Genomic DNA, 20,234 nt, shown 5'->3' with positions numbered 1-20,234 from the left:
TTTGCACTCATAAATTCAGTTCTACACATTTCCACAACAATTTACAATTAAAAAAGCCTCATGAAAACTCACCAGTCTTTTAGTGCAAATTTCTCAACAAAATTATATTTGTATACAGTTTTGATTAATGTACATGTATTTGCAAGGAATCCCCCCCCCCATATGTGCATTGTTCTGGTCTTTTTGCCCCGATTTATGCAGTTTTGTGCCCATTACATGTCTGTAAGGATGCAGTGCAAAATTCAAACAAGCATGAATTTAAAAGCATAGCTGTGCTTCTATTAGTGCATTGTTTCAAAAAGTGCAAATTTTGTAAGTTTGCCTGTAAATTTGAAGTGAATTGAATCTCTGTCCCATCCCTAGCCACAGAATACTTGTTTTAGGTGTTTGATCATGAGCATCAAAGTGATGGTGTCTTGGGAAATGCTTCTGAGCATCTCAGATACTCCTAGTAGACTTACCTTTGGGACTGTGTGCCTGAAGGTGCTTGGAGCTGCTCAATTACATAAAGAAGTACAAACCACTAACCCTTACCTAGGCTACCTACAGTGCTCTCACATTCCATGGCTCAGCAATGGTGGAGCAAAGCAAGTTTTGGAATAAAAGGAAAGTATCTTCAGTTCTTTCTTAATACTCCCCAGCTGTCCTCTGGCAACTTCTTTCTGCTACCAGAATCGGTAGCAGAACAAAAGAGATGCTGTATATGATTTGGCAAAAGAAATCCCTAGTGGTCTTTTTCCTCTCAGTTTATAGAATCTGCTTCTGAAGAGATAATTCCATAGAGGATTCCTGGAACTTTATGGATTCTTGAAATGGAAAAAGCTAATGGTTTCAGACTGTCAGCCCACTTCTTGGGCAACAGCTCTGTTGGACAGGCTAAGAGAAGCTATCTATTAACCAGCTTATTTCATGCATATGGAACTCTGTTATCTTGGGGATGGAGGGAGAGAAAGAACACTTGGAAGCATCTTTAACTGTCCCAGGCATATTGGAATTTCAAACCTGTCTATTAGCCAGACCAGTTTAATATTCTGGGAGGAGACAAATCCTGTACAGAATGTGCCTATGCAAAATTCCTTGCATGAAAAAGAAATTGCTTTTTTGGTTTTACTGGCATAAAATATTGCAACTTTCTTCGTCTTTGCCTAGAGGTGGATTCTTTCAAATCGCATAAGCAGATGTTAAGCAAAGAGAACAAAAATCGTTTGTGTTTTTAATGTCATTCAAATTAGAAAGCACTTGACTGCACCATATTCTGATTAAACTTGGCGCAGGCATCCTATGTTTATATATATGGTAGAAACAATCCTCAGCTTCTGGAGTGTGGCGTCACTTCCAGCTCTTAGTGATTTCAGTTTTCAAACTTGAACAATTAATGATAGGAATTATGCATAATTTGTGTGCGTGCACAGAACAATAACAGTGTGAAAAGCTGCTTCCCATTTAATTTTTAGATTTTTTGCCCATCCTTCTCCATGAGGTTTCAGGGCAGGTTACAACAATTTTAAAATACAATATTAAAATCAGTTAAGACTAATTTCAGTCAAGAGAATAGGGTGGGTCGAAATATATCTGTATCTTTCATCTATCTGTGTCTGTCTGTCATTCTCCTTCTCTCTTGATAGATATTAGATGGATATCGGATCTGAACCTGAAAGTTAGAGCTAGACTACGTGCCACAGTCAAAATGAATGTACCACTGCACAAACACATACTTTTTTCTGATGAAAAGTAGCTTTGGAAAGCGCCAGTCCTTAAACACAGAAGTCATGGCTGAGGACTGCAAACCTTTCTGTGTCAGCACCTTTTCTGCCTCAAATAGTCTACAACCATCACCATGAGGGAGGATATGGAACAGAAAAAACGGCCAGTGGAAATAGGCTAAGCATTTCCTTCTTCCCCACTTCTTCACTCCAAAAAGGCACCTCCTGAAACTGCTCCACCACCCAAAAAGTGTATATCTGTGCTATGTTTGACTGTGACATTTAGCCCCTTCTCCTCCATGTCTTTTTGAACTCAGTATGTTATACAGTGGTACCTCAGGTTAAGTACTTAATTCGTTCCGGAGGTCCGTACTTAACCTGAAACTGTTCTGAACCTGAAGCACCACTTTAGCTAATGGGGCCTCCTGCTGCCGCTGCGCTGCCAGAGCACGATTTCTGTTCTCATCCTGAAACAAAGTTCTTAACCTGAAGCGTATGTAACCTGAAGCATGTGTAACCCGAGGTACCACTGTATATGTATCCCTGCTTGAACTCTTGGGACTGGTTCAAACAAGCAGGCATGCTGCTTAATTTCTGATCATGTCACTACTCAGCACTCATTTCTGCTGAAAGGTCTTTCAGCAGCACTTCATCGGCGATGGTCCATTCACATATGCAAGTAACCACTCGATTCCGATTTCATCTTTATCAGGCATTTTGCAGGTGTTGTGGACAATCAGGAGAACTTTAAGCCTCCTCTAGAAAGTTCCTTTGTGTCATTTGGTGTGGGGCACATGACTATGGCTTGGGGGAAATGGCCCAGTAAATCAGCTACCAGGCCTAGTATGGTCCAGGGTACAGGGATTATTCCACTGTAGAGATTGGGCACGGGAGTGAGATACATCTGGCAGAGTACTCTCCTTTCCATGTCTGAAGAGATTTATGATGCTGCCTAGCAGGGCTTTTTTTTCCAGTTGGAACTCACTAGAACTCAGTTTTGGCACCTCTCCGGTGGGTGCCATTATAAGAGAACAAGGGAGGTGTTTATGGTGAGTTCCAGCACCTCTTTTTCTAGAAAAATATAGCACTGCTGCCTAAGAACTGGACGTGAGAGCGAGTCAGGCCCGTGAAATGTTAGCTCTTTCTTCCCCATCTTCTGCTTCCTCTTGCAAAATATAAACAAAGTCCATCAAAGGTGGAACAGTTAAGCATGAGGAATCTAATTCCCTTGGTTTGGACGCCCTGCTATGGTTATTTAATTGCAGCCACTGGGCTATTTTATTGCAACAACAATATTTGAAAGAATTCAGAAGCCTTCCTGTGCACTTTAAGCAACAGCAAATGCAAGGCAGGTGGAATACTAAAATACGAAAAGGAGAAATGGCATAAGATGAAATCAGAATGAATTTACAGAAGAATAGAAACAATGTAAGGAAGGATTGTTGGATCTTCAGACCTGGGGGTTCGAATTTGGCCCTCCAGATCCCTCCAGCTGGCCCTCAGTATTCTCCCCAGGACATAGCCTTCACTGGACCTGCCTTGCACATTCCTTTTCACCTTTTCCCTGGTTGGAATGTGCCCTTGAATTCTGAAAGGCCTTTTGCTTGCCTAGAGGGAAGACAGAGAGGGCTGGGCAAGTAGAAACTAGCCTACTGTACAAAGGTACAATTTACATTGATTGCTGTGCCCATTTTTGCCACTGGCCCTGCCCACCAGTCACATGTGTGCCCCAGAAAGAGAATTCTGCCTAGCAGGGGATTCACCCCTAAGGCTGAAAAAGGCTCCCCATTCCTGATATAAGGTGTGATGGATGCTAGAACCATGTGCAAACCAAGTACAGACCAAAAAAACTCCTCCTAAATACAAACAGATACACAGGAAATCAGATTAATCTAATTAAAGAACCAAATTCAAAACTTTCACAGTGATAATAAACTCTGGTTAACTGAAATAGGATTCAGAAAGAAGGGACTATAATTCTTACTGGTTGTCTCGTAGAAGACAGTCTGGGTCTTTTTAGCATGTGGCCTTCATTAGCGAGTGGCAAATTTGTTGAATTACTTTTAACGTCCCATCATTATTTCCAGTTGGATTCCCAAATACCAAATAGAAATGGAGAAACCAGTAATTGGCTAATTTGTTTCACAACTCTCTCTGTCAATTTGTTACTATGGCATTCGTAATAAAAACGTCTATTGTGCAACTCAGTGGTATCTCTAATGAGTGTTGGGATTGGTTCATGTTCGGATGCAAAGTCAAGATCTTTCACAACATAAAATGATACTCAAAAGAATTTAATGACAATGCTCCAAGTCAGCTAGCCCGGTTGCATTTCTCTAACATTAAATCAAAAGCTAACTTCTGGTTCAGCATTTCCACATTTCAAGTCATACCCAATGCAAACTGATACAACCAGGCCTCATGCTTTAGTCACTTGCAGAAACAAAGTCAATAAAAAAAGACACAAGTCTTTGAAATGATAAAATAGAGGACTTTGGGTAATCCAGACAAGTGTAGGACGCTGGCATAGAGGGTATCCTAGAAAGCTGTAAATCTAAGTAATAACCACAGCTAACTTTGCAGCCTCTTTAATCTTATTGAGTACCACAGAAAGGCTTGAAACTGTTAAGATCCATGGACTTTCAGCCACTATTCAAGGAAAACAATTTCTGCTTTTAGGCATTCAGTCTAAAGGCACACACTGCAAATGAGACTGGTGGTGATATAGCTAATTCATGTTGTTCCCTTATTTCAGTTATCGGCTGCAACACCACCCACACACCTTTTACACAGAATATATATTGCAGTGAGCTTTGAGAGGTGCTGATGCTTTTGAGGCCTATAGCTGGCTGTTAATCCATAAGAGCATGAAATGTTCATATGCATTCTGAGGGAAGCTGAACAATAAAATGTTCACAATAGTTCAAGGTCCAGTTCTGATGAAACAGAAAACTATGGTTAGTAATGGTGGTGAAGAAACAAACCAGGATATCAAACTATGGTTTCTTACACTGGTTTATCTAAGCATACCACAGTTTCCTGGTTTGAGACATAATAGGAAACTGTGGTTAGTTCCAAGGTGGATTTTTCTCTCTCTCCTTGCATGTGAAGGAGGAGGAGGTAGAAAGTGGGAAGTCCATGAAACCAAGTCTCATGTGGGCTCATTCACATAATGAGAAACCATGAGAAAAAGTGTTCATTTGGGCCTAATGGCCAAGAGAAACTCTGTTGCCAAAGCAGGGAGACTAAGACCTGGAAAACCATGGGAAGAGATACAAGGAGCAGTAACCCAATAAATAGGATGGTTGGAGTCTGGGTGCAGAACCTTGGGAGAGCAGGAGAACCTGAAGGAAGACCAGAGGCTTGAGCTGATGAAAGACAGATCAGACAGGGAATGGAGGAATAGAATATTGTCCATTCTGTTGCTGATAAAATACTAGCCCTGTTTTGAGATTTGGGGAGGTACTGAGGCTATGTACACATGGTACTTTTGAAGCACATTTGAAGCACAACCCCCCCAATAATTTACAGCACTGTTATTTTTCTGTATTTCAGGGTGTAGTCCCTTCTTTAATTTTCTAGTAGATTAAAACTCTGAATGGGAGGGTAGTTACATCTTGAGTAGTATACATGCTTGATGCATGCATGCGTATGACCACAACATGCCAGCATCATACTTGTCTTCCAGACCATCCATTATCAACTATTTTTGCTCCTGTTTTATGTGGGTAGTCAGGCAGTGAGATTGTCAGTACGAAAGAAACTGGTTTGCAGTGTGTGCATATGAATGTCCTCAGCTCAGTTATTTTCTGTGAAACGTTGGCGGGTGGGGGCTGTATGCGAAAGGTTAATCAAAAAGTGGAAGGTAATTATAAGAGAACCTCCCAGGACTGAAGACAGCAGAGCTTTGTGTGTTTTTGACAGCAGCAAGCAAGTGTGTGAGACAGGATGGCTGAGCAGCAAGGTTTTTAAACTGTGTGATTACCTGGACAAAATAAAGTTTGGTGCCTGCTGCTGCAGCAGCAGTAGGCTAAAAGATTCTAAAGCACAAGACCAGAACCTTAAACCAATCTATTTTGTGACATCGGGAAAATGTTCTAAGTATGGAATAATGGCTGCAGATATAAGAAAGGAGCAAAGGCGATAGTATTTGGCCTGCGATGTGGAATCCAAGCGTATGATCTTGTGAGCATTCCAGTGTGAATTTATTATCTGTGGGAGATATGAAGCTGGCCATTCCCCCCCCCTTTGCTTTTTTGTAACATTTTTATTATACAGTTGCAAAGCGTGCAATATCTATCCCTTTCCATTTCTGCAGCTGTTCTCTGTACAACCTGCCCTCTCTCTCTGAGGGGTTAGAACCATGGAATCATTAACACCTCCTTCCTATGCTTCTATCAATGGTTAGCTAGATTTATTCCTAGTAACCTTAAGGTAATGCTCAGAGCTGGCATGAAACATTTTACTGCCTGCCTGAGGTGGGGGACAAGATGGTGTCTACTCCCCATTCCGCATACACAATCCAACTGGAATGGCAAGCTGAATCTTGCTTCAAAACTAGTGACTGGATGCTGGTGGCAACAGGTTGGCTTAGGTAGTCCAGGACAGGATGTGTGACATACACAGCTTTGCTATCTAGCAGAGAGGTACAGCTGGGGAGATGGCTTAGGAGGAACAGCCAGGGGGCCACTACTACCTCTCAGCATTTGCTACCCGAAGCGATCACCTAATTCTTATGTATTTAAAAACAACAGGCATAAAAGATTTATGGTCAGTTTTTTTGCTGCTATAAAGGAAATGAATTTATACATATTCATGCATTTTTAGAAGCAAGCATTTAAATATCTTCTATTGAGGTTTTAGAGCAGACATAGGCAAACTCCACCCTCCAGATGTTTTGGGACTACAACTCCCATCATCCCTAGCTGACAGGACCAGTGGTCAGGGATGATGGGAATTGTAGTCCCAAAACAGCTGGAGGTCCGAGTTTGCCTATGCCTGTTTTAGAGAGTTGTTTAAGAAGAATACTGCTGTGTAAAACACACACACACATACACACATTATGCAATTAAACTATGATATTAAATGTTTTGTATTAAGACATAGGAATATTGAAAGGTTTATATAATGAGTTGTTTTGCAGTAAATGATATTCTTAATAATATTTTTGTTATTTAGCCTGTTTGGCCTGTGAAATGTCTATATTCATTAAATAAAAATGTGTGTTAAAAATACAAACCAATTAAAAGTGATCTCCATATCATTAGTTTTAGTTTAAGGTGGACCCTGATCTTGAAAAAAAATGAACTACTATTCTTGCACATGGTTCTTCAGCTTGGCTCCTCGGATGGTGTTGGGCTACAACATCTGGATCCTCACTGGGACCACTGATGGAGGTGGCAAGGGGTAACTGTAGTTCTAATTAACATCTGGGAATCCATGGTTGAACCCCAGAACATAATGTTGTGTGATGACAGGCAGCCCAGTGAGCAAATGTCTGGGTAAGGAGAATTTTTTAAGCCGCTTCAAAATAGAATAATTTGAAAAAGCTCTCTTTGTTCTAAATGCAACTTGTTTTGGCTTTGTGCACTAGATTTAATTTATTTCCCTGGAAGATTGGCCCAGGGCTGGTGGGAGAAACTTTTCCTCTGCCTTTTCTATGAGTAGTCAAATCAAAGAAACAAAGCAACAAAATTGCTGAAGGATTTCTTGTGTGTTTTTTTGCTCAGTAGGAAATCTTAGCATTGCTTAAAATGCTTTCCTTTTTCTTTCAAAAAACCTCCAAGCAAACCTTCTCTGCTATCCTATAAACTGTACCGCAGAGCCATAAATCTCAAATATACATCAATACACTTCTGTGCATGGCAAACAGCCATTCATTCAGAGTGAAAGCATTTATTTCAAAAGCAATTTGTCCTCCTCGGTTGCCAGGTCTGGAATGACAGAGTATATGAAGTTGATAGGAAATGGGAATTCCAGCCCTGCGTTGTCTTCTGAATGTTTCTGTCTTTGTTTTTTATTCCCACTGAACTACTGAATGGTGAAAATTCAAAGCAGAAGCCATTGCTGAAAGGTAATTTATATAATGCATAAAAATGTACTGAACAGCATTTCCCATCAAATTACTCTAGCAGCTTCTTGGGGAAGTCAGCTGTTGAAAGCGCACACCCAAATTTCGCAGTTGCTGTTTGGAAGGTGGGCCCATCCACTGGACAATATGAAGAACCTGAGGGAAGTCTGTGGTGCTCTGCAGCCATTGGCCAGAGATATCTTGTTCCTACACCAATGGTTCAATAGCCGGCTGAATGTTTTGCCAACTGTCCTGGAGAAAGGAGTTTTGCTGCAGTTCCCTAGCAACCACTGCTCTCACCCTTTTGCTGAGATTGGTGTGTATGTTTTGAATTTTGTTAGGAAATTGAAATGCCATTTCTCTGCCTAACACGATCACTGCCCAATTATTGAGGCCTTGAGGGAGCCTCCCATGACTTGCATCTACCAGGAGTCATGCATCCAGTTTCATAGGTTCAATTCTGTGGAACTCCCTTGTGGCTGAGATCAGCTAAGCCGCCTACCTGTCAAACATGGTGAATGCATTATTATTGTTATAGTTATTATTATTTATTAGCAGACATAGAAATGATGAAATTAACCCCTTTCTTTTGTAGCCTCATTGTATACTGTTTAGAAACTATGGCGTTAAATGGAATAGAAATGGTTGAAATAATAAAAAAATGATATCAAGCAAAATGGTGTTAGAGCCAGGACTTAATCTTCCTGATCACTCCAAATTCATTCACTTGAGCCAAGTGAACAGAACATGTGTTTGTATAACAGCTTGCCTTGTTCTGGAGAATGCAAAAGCTACCTACTATTTTGTGACCTTTTGGTTGGTCCTAAAAAAAGCTATTTTTAATCATTATTTTAATTTGTTTCCTGTCTGTCACCCTAAGGTCCCAGGGCAGGTGTTGCCCAACTGTGTAGATAGGAAAGAATGTGCTTCTGAGCATGTGGCAACTGCCTCTCTGATACAGCTGTGAGCAACAGCAACTGGTCTTCAAATATCTGGGCTGGGTGAAATGAGACGTTCAGCCAGATTCAAATCTTACCGTATCTCTTTTGACAAATTAAGCCTTGCCTAGCTCCCTTGTCCTCATTTGTTGACAGCATCCCACAAGGCCTGTTCCTGTTCCTGTTTCTAATTGCCCTGTTTTGCAATTAGTACTAACTGCTTCTCAATTAAGCAATCCTTATTTTTGCCAATGCTGAATTTTGTGCCTACTGATTGAAATATGATTTATGGGCTCAGATAAACAGCATTTGCATAATTCATGTAAAATATACACAATTTTTTCCCCTGGCCACAGTGAACTCCTGTGATTTGGTTTGAAGACCATGTGTGCTTGAGAATATTAATCCAGACTTTAAATGATTTGACAAGCTACTTCTGCTCCTCTCCTTTCTGCGTTAGCCTCCCTCTTTCCTGGAACCCTCAGCAAGCACTCTCAGACAGAGAGAAGATGCTACAGTATATTATTTAATAAGTAGGAGGAATAAAATCAACAGATGAACTGCATAGCTCTCTGTTCTTCTTCCATCACATCTATAACATGAGCTAAAATGACAGACTCATAAAAACAACCAGCTAGTTTTTTCAGGTTTTTTTAAAGCCAAATTTTCTCTATAAATGCTACACATTCTCATGCTAGAACTGCAAATACTATCTTATTTATTTTTTTAATCCCATCTGCTTTCTACAACAGTGTTGCTATATGTGTCCTACCATTACTGAATTTGTATACGTGGTATAGTCTGGCATTGAATTTTCTAGGCATCGCATTATGCAGAAGGTAACTGCCAAGTCCCTTTTCTCGTCTATTCCTGGGGTATAAATTTGGTTGCTGTGATGGGTTTTGTGAAGCTATCAGGGAAATGTCAAACATTCACAGCAACATCTTTGCCATGACAGATGGAGTCCAACAACACGAAACAGGATGTGTTTAGAGATTCCACATTCCAGCCTCACCTTGAAAAAGCTTTTGACATTTCTTAGGCTTGGTGAGCATGTGCCAACTGAAAACATCTGGTATCAATAAATGGGTTCTTTGCAAATCCCAAATTCTTGTACTTTTGGATCACTCTTCTTATTCTGTTAAAATGGTGGCCAGTTCAAATGACCCGTGTCACATCACACGCCAACATTGTGAATTTAGTATATTCTTGTTGCAGCAGGGAGCACGGTAAAGCAATTTCAAGCTGATTTGCGTGCTGAACAGTAGTAAGGGCAACTGGTGACATAATCGGATGACAATTAAGACAGCAGTCCTAATCCCACACATACCCATGGGGCTTTGTGGGGTGCTGGAGCCACTGTTGCATCCAGAGCCTGATTGCTTATGCTGGCTGTAGCAGAAGGAGGGGACAAGATGATTGGAACCAATCCCTGCACCAGCTCCAGATGCCTTTGCCCAATGGCAGTGCTTCAGGGCTTTCTGCTGGCATTCTCACCAAAGGGAAAGTTGGTGCCAATGGAGTGACACCCAGAGCCATAGAATTGTAGAGTTGGAAGGGACCCAAAGGGTTATCCAACCCCGCTTCATCCAAGAATCACAGCTAAGAAATCCATGACAGATGGCCACCCAACATCTGTTTGAAAACCTCCAATGAAGCAGAGTCCACCACCTAGTGCGTTCCACTGTTGAACAGCTCTTGTTATCAGGAAGTTATTAATGTTTAGTTGGAATCCCCTTCCTCGTAATTTGTATCCTTTGGTTTGGGTCCTATCCTCTGGAGCTGCATCAGTCCATTGGCATATGGTGGGAGGGCAACTTAGCTGGTAGAGCTGAATGAAGGGGATACCTCTGCTCAATCCACAGCCTCCCCCCAAGGCCTAATGCAGACCTTTCCAAACTGTGTGTCGTGACACGTTAGTGTGTTGGCTGCAGTGTATAGGTGTGTTGTGCGAGTGCTCCCTGCACTGCTCCCAGGGCTGGAAAGAGGTTTTGTTGTTGTTGTTGTTTAGTCGTTTAGTCGTGTCCGACTCTTCGTGACCCCATGGATCAGAGCACGCCAGGCACTTCTGTCCTCCACTGCCTCCCGCAGTTTGATCAAACTCATGCTGGTAGCTTCAAGAACACCATCCAACCATCTCATCCTCTGTCGTCCCCTTCTCCTTGTGCCCTCCATCTTTCCCAACATCAGGGTCTTTTCCAGGGAGTCTTCTCTTCTCATGAGGTGGCCAAAGTATTGGAGCCTCAGCTTCACGATCTGTCCTTCCAGTGAGCACTCAGGGCTGATTTCCTTAAGAATGGATACGTTTGATCTTCTTGCAGTCCATGGGACTCTCAAGAGTCTCCTCCAGCACCATAATTCAAAAGCATCAATTCTTCGGCGATCAGCCTTCTTTATGGTCCAGCTCTCGCTTCCATACATCACTACTGGGAAAACCATAGCTTTAACTATACAGACCTTTGTTGGCAAGGTGATGTCTCTTAAAAAGTAGAGACATCACCTTGGAAAGAGGTTTTAGATTTAGATAATTTATTACGGTCAAAGACCAGCTCACATAACATAACACAATAAAAACAGCGTTCATAAAGATAAAATATGCAATTGGAACAGATTGCAGCAATAGCTCATGAGTTAAAATTGAGATATATACATACACCCGTACAACTGAGATTTGGGCTACCAGAGAAAATTGACCCTGAGGCGCCCCAAAGAGCAACTTCAGCATTTCCCTAGTAAGCTATTTTATTCTAGAGGATGATCTGTGCCTACAAATCTGGGCGCAGAATCTGGCTACCAGTCAGGTCGTCTTGTGATCTTTGCCTAAGAGGAGAGAATTAAGTTTAGACTTGCCTGAAAGATTGGCGAGCCTCTCCAGCAAAGGATCAATGGTGTCTCTAAAGATCTCAACATAAAAAGGACATCTAAAAAATATATGTCCGGGGCTTCCTATTTCCCCTAATGGGCAGGCGCAGAGTCTCTGTGCGTACGGGACTCTTCTATAGGAGCCTTCCAGAACCGGTGAGGGCAAGGCTGAGCTTCTAGCAAGAGTAAAAGCCCTTCTTGCATTTCTGGATGTGAGGAAATAGAGATATGTTGCTGGAGTTGCTATGTATCTCCCATTTTCTGTGACTGGAAAGAGGTTAGTTTAACCTCCGGTTTGCTAGCAAAACTGAATTATTGTGTAACGAAATGAAGCGTGTCTAAAGATTGTGTCACCAACGCAGCGGTGGAGGAAGCCGCTTGGGTGCCTGGGGTGAGGCGAGCCACCTATAGGGGTAGGGCACACTGTGGGGCCTCTGGAGTTTGCCTGCCTCCTCCCACTCAGCTGCCCTATAGCTGTGGGGAGAGGGGAGGCAGCAGGCAGACTGGGCAGCGTGGAGCCTGCGTGCGTCCAAGCCATTGCGTCTCTCCCAGGAGAGACACGTGGCTTGGAAGCACTGCAGGCCCTGCAGTGAGTGCCACCCGGCATTTTGTCACCCCCCTCAGTGGTGACACCTGGGGAGGCCTGCACCCCCCTTCCTCTGTCCCTGCAGCAATGTGAAAAGTTTGGAAAGCTCTGGCCTAATGTAAGGGCATTCCTCTGTAAACAATCTGTTTCCTAAGGGAAGCCATCTCTTATTCCACCAATTCTAGCTACTATACATCACTGTTCCGAGTGATTCATACACAGAATCTTTGCAATCATTTCAACAACCTTCTATGCTAAACTAGCGTCATTTTACAGTTGAGGGGCTGAGAAACAGTGGCTTGCTTAAGGCCAAAAGCAAATAGCAGGTCATGGCTGAGATGATGACTCATAGCTCATGCTGTTGATCAGGTTTGTTTATTTACCGTAATCTAGTCCTATCCAGAGTTTCTACCTGGACTTCCAAAGCAGCAAAGCAAGATTAATTTAAGCAATTTTTAAAAATATAATTGCAAACTTAAATTGAAAACACATTGAACAAGCAGCAGCAGAACACCATTTCTAAGTTCCTTGCTCCACATATGTTTGCCTCATTGGGTAGAGATTTGCAAAGCATAGGCATTTCTACTGAGAAGTCTCGGTCTCCAGTCACTGTTGGGTTAATCTTTGATGGCAGGGGATTCTGAGCAGGTTCTCCACTAATGATAGCAAATGGGCAGCTTGATTTGAGAGAAGATGGTCCTTCAGTTCTCCTCCTGTTCTATCTCTCTTTCTCTCACATACACACAATGCCTACCTCAATCCAGTTGATGAATGAATTTTCAGTTACACAAGGTTTAACTGATTGCCCTTTTTCAACTCAGCAGAAAGGCATCTGAGATCTGCTCCATGGCCCAACTGCTCTTCAGCTGAAGAGGAATAGCTCCTATTCTTAGCATTTATTTATTTAAATTATTTATACTCCGCCGACCAACCTTGAGGTGACTTATAATATATATATATTAAATACAAAAATAGAATAAACACACACACACTTACCATCTGTATATCAATGTGATTACTCTTTGCATTCAGTTTACACCATCTAGTCCATCATCATAGCAGTGAAGAAATCTTAAACTCAAGCTATATTTGCTTTTATATGGCCTTATGGGATGATATTATTTCCTGAGCAGAATTCCACCATTTTGCTAATTAGGCTGCCACTTTAGCATCCAAATGTATGTTGCCATTTCAATGTGCAGTTTAATGTATATTTTTTAAAAAAATGGTTTCACCTTTACTATGAAAACATTCTTTTGCTCTCTTCTTAATTAATTCAGCCATTCCAATCTTTACCCATGATGAGTAATTATTTTTCCATTTGTAGCACTTGGGCAGCCTGGTTTCAATTTCTCCTTTCCAGTCCATAACAGTGAAAAACAGAGCAGAACTGCTGTACTCCTTCCCCTTTGTTGCTTCTTTTTGCTGATTCCCTGGTATTTCTAGTACATGAAAAGTCTGACAGCCAGTTCTGCATGCTAGGCTGAAAGAATGTTACCCTTCTTCCTCTTGCCCTGTTTCCTTTACAAGGTCGGCCAATGCAAACCCTGCGCAAAGCTTTTATTAAAGAAATCACTCTTCTTTAATAAAATAAAATGAATTGTTAATTCTATGCCACAAAAAGCTGAATTCTACCACCTCTGTAAATTATGCAAATCTAAAGAAAATGTAAATGTTTGCATATTGTACACAATCATTACTACTATTGCTGAAGTGATTGCCCGGGTGCTGAGCCTATAGCAAAATGGCGACATCCACACACCCAAGAAGGAGGAATCAGCAGGTTTCAGTTAATCTTACAAGTATGCAGAAGTAAATAACTTTTTTGGGAGTGGAGGAACCTAAAGGGGGGAACGCCCAAAACTAGGGATGCCATATTTCAAAAAGTGAAAATCCAGACACAAAGGTTTTTGAGCTTTTGGGGGGCAACGTTGTTGACTGATGGGAAGTTTTGCTTCTGCACATACCGCTCTAAGCTGAAGCATTCCTTCCTCATCCACCCTAGAATGTTCAGTTCACATTGAGTTCATGAAACATCGTACCCTGACCTGTTCTTAATGCATGGTTGACCACATCTACGGAATGCGATAGTTATGTTCTTTTAAGTTTTGCTATATCAATCACTAGTAATATTTTAATAAGGAGGTTTTCATGCCTGTCCAGTTCTGTGTTCCCTTTCCCAACCTTTAATCTACTGGTGATTAATGCCTATATGCAACCCTTGCATTGTATTTGTGTTAACCAATCAGCAACAAGCACATATGTGGCAATGCTGTAATATTCAATAAAAGGGACTCCCCGAGACATGCTCGAGAGATGCCTCCCATATGACACTTGTCATTCGTCTGTCGTTTATTTCAACCCAACAGTTGACAATGACATGGCTGACATGGTCAACACTACCAAAACAGCCCAGTACACGCTCTGCAGCCAAGTAACATCAAGTCAGCTGGAAAGAAACATGGAGATAGGAGTGTTAGAATTCCTGCTCCATGACTGCAGTCATGGGATTTTCGTCTATCACATGACGGTGTATGTTTTGACTCCACAGAATGGGAAGTGATGGAGACAGGATGTTTGTGTTACTGTGTTCCGTGAAGTGGGACTATTGTCCTTTGCTCTTTTTCTCTTTGCTGTCTGATGCTAGAGAGACAGGGAGCCATGTTGCAGTGCTCCGTGTGCGTTTATATGTAAATAAAATAGATTAGCCAAAATGCTGAGTTGCTGAGGTCTGTTACGGAAGCTGCGCAAACTCTGTGGATCCCTAAGTGTGCCGATGTCTGTTGCCATCGGTCGCTGTGTTGTTTGGGCAGAAGAAAGCTTATGAAGCTCCCGAACGATAGACCAGGAGGGAGGGAACATGCCAGTTGGGCATGTGTCTCTGCCAGGGTCCTACTCGAGTGTAGGACGAGCTCCTGAGAAGGAGTACCTGGAGAGGGCAATAAGAACATAAAAAGGACCTGCTGGATGAGGCTAGTGGCCCATTTAATCCAGCATCCTATTCTCACAGTGGCCATCAAAGTTCTGGTAGTTCTCTAGATTCCTTCCCCTCATTTTTAATTCTCTTTAAGATTTTACTATATTTTCATTAAGATTGCTGTATTAATTCCAAATGCAACACAGCTGATGCATTCTATTCAGGCTTAAACAGGTGTTTTGTTTTTAAATTTGATGGCATTTCAGGTGTAAATGCCATGGAGTTGCCTTTTCTGTTCTGTTTGACACTAATACTGCTGACACCGCTGTCTGTTACTTCTATGATGAAAGTTTTTTTTCAAGATTTGGATTCATTAACATCATCGCCAAAGCCAGGATGTTTTCAGTCTCCCTCTCTCCAAACTAATTTTCTTTTAAAACAAGTTTTTGCACATTGTTTGGAAGGAATATCTGACAAAAACCTGCCATTCATGGGGATTGTTTCACACTTCTAACATCTGTTGGTTTAGGCATGTCAAGAACAGAATTTATGCTTCTCTGCCAAGCTCTTCACCCCTTTCCAATACAAATACCCAAAAATTCAAAATGACTTCCAGCTATTGGCACTTTCTCCATTCAGTTTAATTTCTAGTTTTTTTCCTGTTTTGTTTTGGTGTGTGTTAATAAGTTAAGATATGTTACCACAGATGCTTTTGGTATTACTATACAGTAGTATTATCAAAATATCACCTATGGAGCCTATGGAACATAATAGGGCTGGTATTTAATTTATTTCCCAGTATATTGTCATTCCTGCATAATATGAATGCAAATTGCTGTCCTGTTAACAAGACATATCTGCTAGCAGCCTTTATGCAAAGGTTTTGACTGCTAGTTTCAAATCAATATGTAAAATTTAGCCTTCCTCGTCTCTGCAGCTCCTGGCCATGTATGGCTCATCTCCAGTGAAATATTCATTTTGTTCCAGTTGCTGGATGAGGTTTAAATACACCTGATACTTTTTTTTTTTAATGCAGGCTTTCTAGAAGAGAGCCAAATCTTTGTATTTGCATATGTACCTCAAGCGTTTTTGACTGGAAACATCAGTATTTGGCAAGCGTTCATCTCTCCTGTGAAGAAAGGCCTTGCCATATAGCCCAGGCCCATTCTCTGCCCTGCCCCACCTCCAGATTTCTCTAAGCAGTAACAGAGAAACAAAAAGCCAAAATGACTTGGTTTTGGAGCATAGATAGTAAACTTCAGCCTCACCATATGAACTGATGGTACATAAACATCAACATGTTACAGCTACAAAAGAGCATGTTCCCCACTTAGCAAATCGCACTGGTGATGCTAACCATTGCCATAATACCACAGGCTCTCTATACCAATGTACAGTGTGGGAGACAGGCAGTGTGGTGTAGTGATGGTAGTGTTCAAGTAGGGCCTGGGAGACCCGCTTCAAATCCCCATTCAGCCATGCTCAGTGGGTGACCTCAGGCCAGTCTCTGCCCCTCACAAGGTTGTTGTGAGGATAACGTGGGGACACGGAGAACCACAGGCTTCTTGGATGAAAAGTGGGATCTAAACATAATAAGATAGATAATAAATAAATAAATAGATAATGGAAATGAAGAAAGATGGATTTAATCAGCACAGGCATCTAAACTATGCTTACTTCAAGTATTGGCCACCCAAAGTAGCATTCTTAAAGCCACAAAAGCATATGCCAAAGAACTTGTGTCATTTCGTGAGAGACGCTTTTCAGGGCCCTGAAGCAAGACTGGGCACCTCTTGGCACAGTGAGAAAATGCTGGCCCTATTTGTGGGACACACATGTTTGGTCTCCGCTTCAGATAGCAAAGCAAACTGAGCCGGCAGTGTTGATCTAAATGCTTCTTTTAGTGAGTACTGAGCATACAAGGCGTGCACCTCTGCACACCTCATAAAAGCGTAATGTGTGAATTGCTAGCAGATGGATCCCACCTGCTGCCAACAGGATGTTGCTGCCGCTCCACTGATCTGATGGCAGCTTTGATTCATATGTCAGCGATTCTCACATTTTTATCAGGTTGAAAAGGCACAAGTGGTTCCTATGCTGGCAGTACTTTTAAAAATGCATTAAAAAGGCAGACTTTCCAGATGTTGCCAAGTCTGCATCCTAAAGTATAGCCACTGGCCTATAAGCTCTTCAGCTCAGTTAGAAGTGGACAACAAACAAATCGGGCCAAATCTTAACATTTGCACAATCTGTGTAAGGGAACTAGAAACTAAGGTTACCAGACATCCCTGTTTGCTGGGGACAGTCCCCGGAATTACAAATCAGTCTCCATACAAAATCAATTAAGTCGAAAAGTGTCCCTGGATTCATTGAAAAAAATCTGGTAACCTTATTGTAAACCACCAGGGAGACAAGCTGACATCTCAATTCATGTCTTGGCTTTTTCTGGATGAACGATTTGGGCTTGGATTATTTTTCTGCCAACAACATTATGCTGAAATGGGTACAGTACTTAAACAGGGCAGGAGCCTAAAGCACCACAGGTGCAAGGTATGGCAACACAAGCTAAGATATTGATCCAGCAAGGGACATGCTCCCTGGGCTCCTGGGCGGCCATGACTATTGGGATAACAGGGTGAATTACCAATAGTATGCAGAGTAAGCGGCATCTGGCTATTATTATTACAGCTGTGCCTTGCTTTTCGAACAGCTTAGTTTCCAAATGTTTTGGCTCCTGAATGCCACAATCCCAGAAGTGACTGTTCCGGTTTGCAAACTATTTTTGGAAGCCGAACGTCCAATGGGGCTTCCACGGCTTCCGATTGGCTTCAGGAACTTCCTGCAGCCAATCAGAAGCCGCACTTTGGTTTCCAAACGTTTTGGGAATCGAACGGTCTTCCAGAACGGATTCTGTACAACTTCCAAGGTACAACTGTATTATTATTAATTTACTTATACCCTGCCCATCTGACTTGGTCACCATAACCAGCCTGAGTGGCTTCCAACAGAATATAAATAAAACCATAATGAAACATCAGACCACAAAGACTTCCCAATACAGGGCTGCCTTCAGATTTCTTTGGAAAGTCCTATAACTGTTTATCTCTTTGCCATCTGACATGAGGGCATTCCACAGGGGTGGGTGCCACTACCAAGAAGGCCCTCTGCCTGCTTCCCTGTAACCTCACTTCTTGCAGCGAGGGAACTGCCAGAAGGTCCTTGGAGCTGGACCCCAGTGTCTGGGCTGAATTATGGGAGTGAAGATGTTCCTTCAGGTAGACAGGGCCAAGTTTGTTTAGGGTTTTAAAGTAGGGTTGTCATATGTCTAGAAGCAGTGTCCAGGCGGAAATCAGCAAAATGTCCAGGAAAATCCAGATGTATGCCATTTTTGGCAATTTTACTTAGAAAAAGCTCAAAAACGTCCAATTTTTTTGTGATTTTGCCCAGAAAAAAACCTCAACAACTTTTGTGTCCGGATTTTCACTTTTTGAAATATGGCAATCCTATTTTAAAGGGCTTGTGAATTTTGGTTAAAGAGTAGATTTTGCCTGTTAAGATCACACATGGAGATGCCTGTAGGTAAGAAAACAACAACATTGATTACTGGATATAAAAGGTTTCACGTTCTAGTCTAATTAGTCTAGAGAAGAACGAGGCAGCCACACTTGCTCCTTTGTTCTCTCAGAGGGTAGTTTGAAGATAACTTCTCATTTTCAGGTCCAAGAGAGAAGTAAGAGGAGGAAGTTGTAAACTGGATATAACCTAAGACGTGTCAGTCTAAACAGCAAAGAGATAGAGAGGTCAACATAGAGTAAAAGGTACAGGGATAGTCTGGGAATCTGGAGACTCCTCACTCTATCCGTGTTAAGGTAAAGGTAAAGGGACCCCTGACCATAAGGTCCAGTCGTGGCCGACTCTGGGGTTGTGGCACTCATCTTGCTTTATTGGCCGAGGGAGCTGGCGTACAGCTTCCAGGTCATGTGGCCAGCATGACTAAGCCGCTTCTGGCGAACCAGAGCAGCGCACGGAAACGCCGTTTACCTTCCCGCTGGAGCGGTACCTATTTATCTACTTGCACTTTGACATGCTTTCGAACTGCTAGGTTGGCAGGAGCAGGGACCGAGCTATGGGAGCTCACCCCGTCGTGGGGATTCGAACCGCCGACCTTCTGATCGGCAAGCCCTAGGCTCTGTGGTTTAACCCACAGCGCCACCCGCGTCCCTTACTCTATCCGTCTTAACTCCATGCAAATCCTTCTACTGCAAGCTGAGTATAGATGTCCACAAATTCACTGCAGGCTGAGTTTGTTGCCAAGATTCCTTTCCCACTTCTATGCAGGTGTGTTCACAACAGTTTTTTTTTAAAGGTTCAGTCATCTTGGTTGAAATAAATAGGTTCAGCAAAGACTTTGTGTCACATTGCTTGTGAAGTGCAGAGTAACACTCAAACTTTGACACTGCCATGACATCCAGGCTAGAATGCCTATTAGCTCACAATTTTATTACTTTTTCAAAAGGCGCAAAGCTCAAAAAGAGTGTTGATGGAAAGATGACCATCACAAGATTGCTTCCAAAGGTAGAGGTTCATAAAGTTCGAATGTAACTGGTAGGCAATTTCCAGAAGGTAACCAGGTTAGTTCGTTGTAACAAAAAGAAAGAAATGAAAATAATTTCAACCCTTTGTTGGTTTTGGTAGGCCATTGCATTCCATAAAATAAGGGGCAAATCAACATTTTAAAATCATGACATTGGTGCCAAGGATAACAAACAAACTTCATAGGTTTCTGGAAGGTGAAAATATGTTGTTAGATTACTACATAATTAAATGAGTTGCTCTTTGCACTTGCCTCCAGTACAATGTCAAAAGGTGACCATAGACCATGATGTATAGTGATAGCATTCAGATAGAAAGAAATATGATCTGAGGGGAAAAACTGTGGAATAAACAGAACTGAAATGTGACTTTGAGACTTTCCTTAAGGAACCAGAAGGCTCAGTCTGTTGCTGATAAGACCCTTTTATGTCTTTTATTACTAAAGAGTAGTAGCTGTAAGGAGTTGCACATCTCTACAGTAGCCTAGGACCATGGCATAAATTCCACAAATAGATGGACATTTAGTAAAGATACCGAGGCAGTTTTGAAAAGGGCAAGGTTTAGT

This window comes from Podarcis raffonei, chromosome 3 (genome assembly GCF_027172205.1).
Source record: "Podarcis raffonei isolate rPodRaf1 chromosome 3, rPodRaf1.pri, whole genome shotgun sequence".
Lineage (NCBI taxonomy): Eukaryota > Metazoa > Chordata > Lepidosauria > Squamata > Lacertidae > Podarcis > Podarcis raffonei.
Note: the sequence above shows the minus strand (reverse complement) of the source record.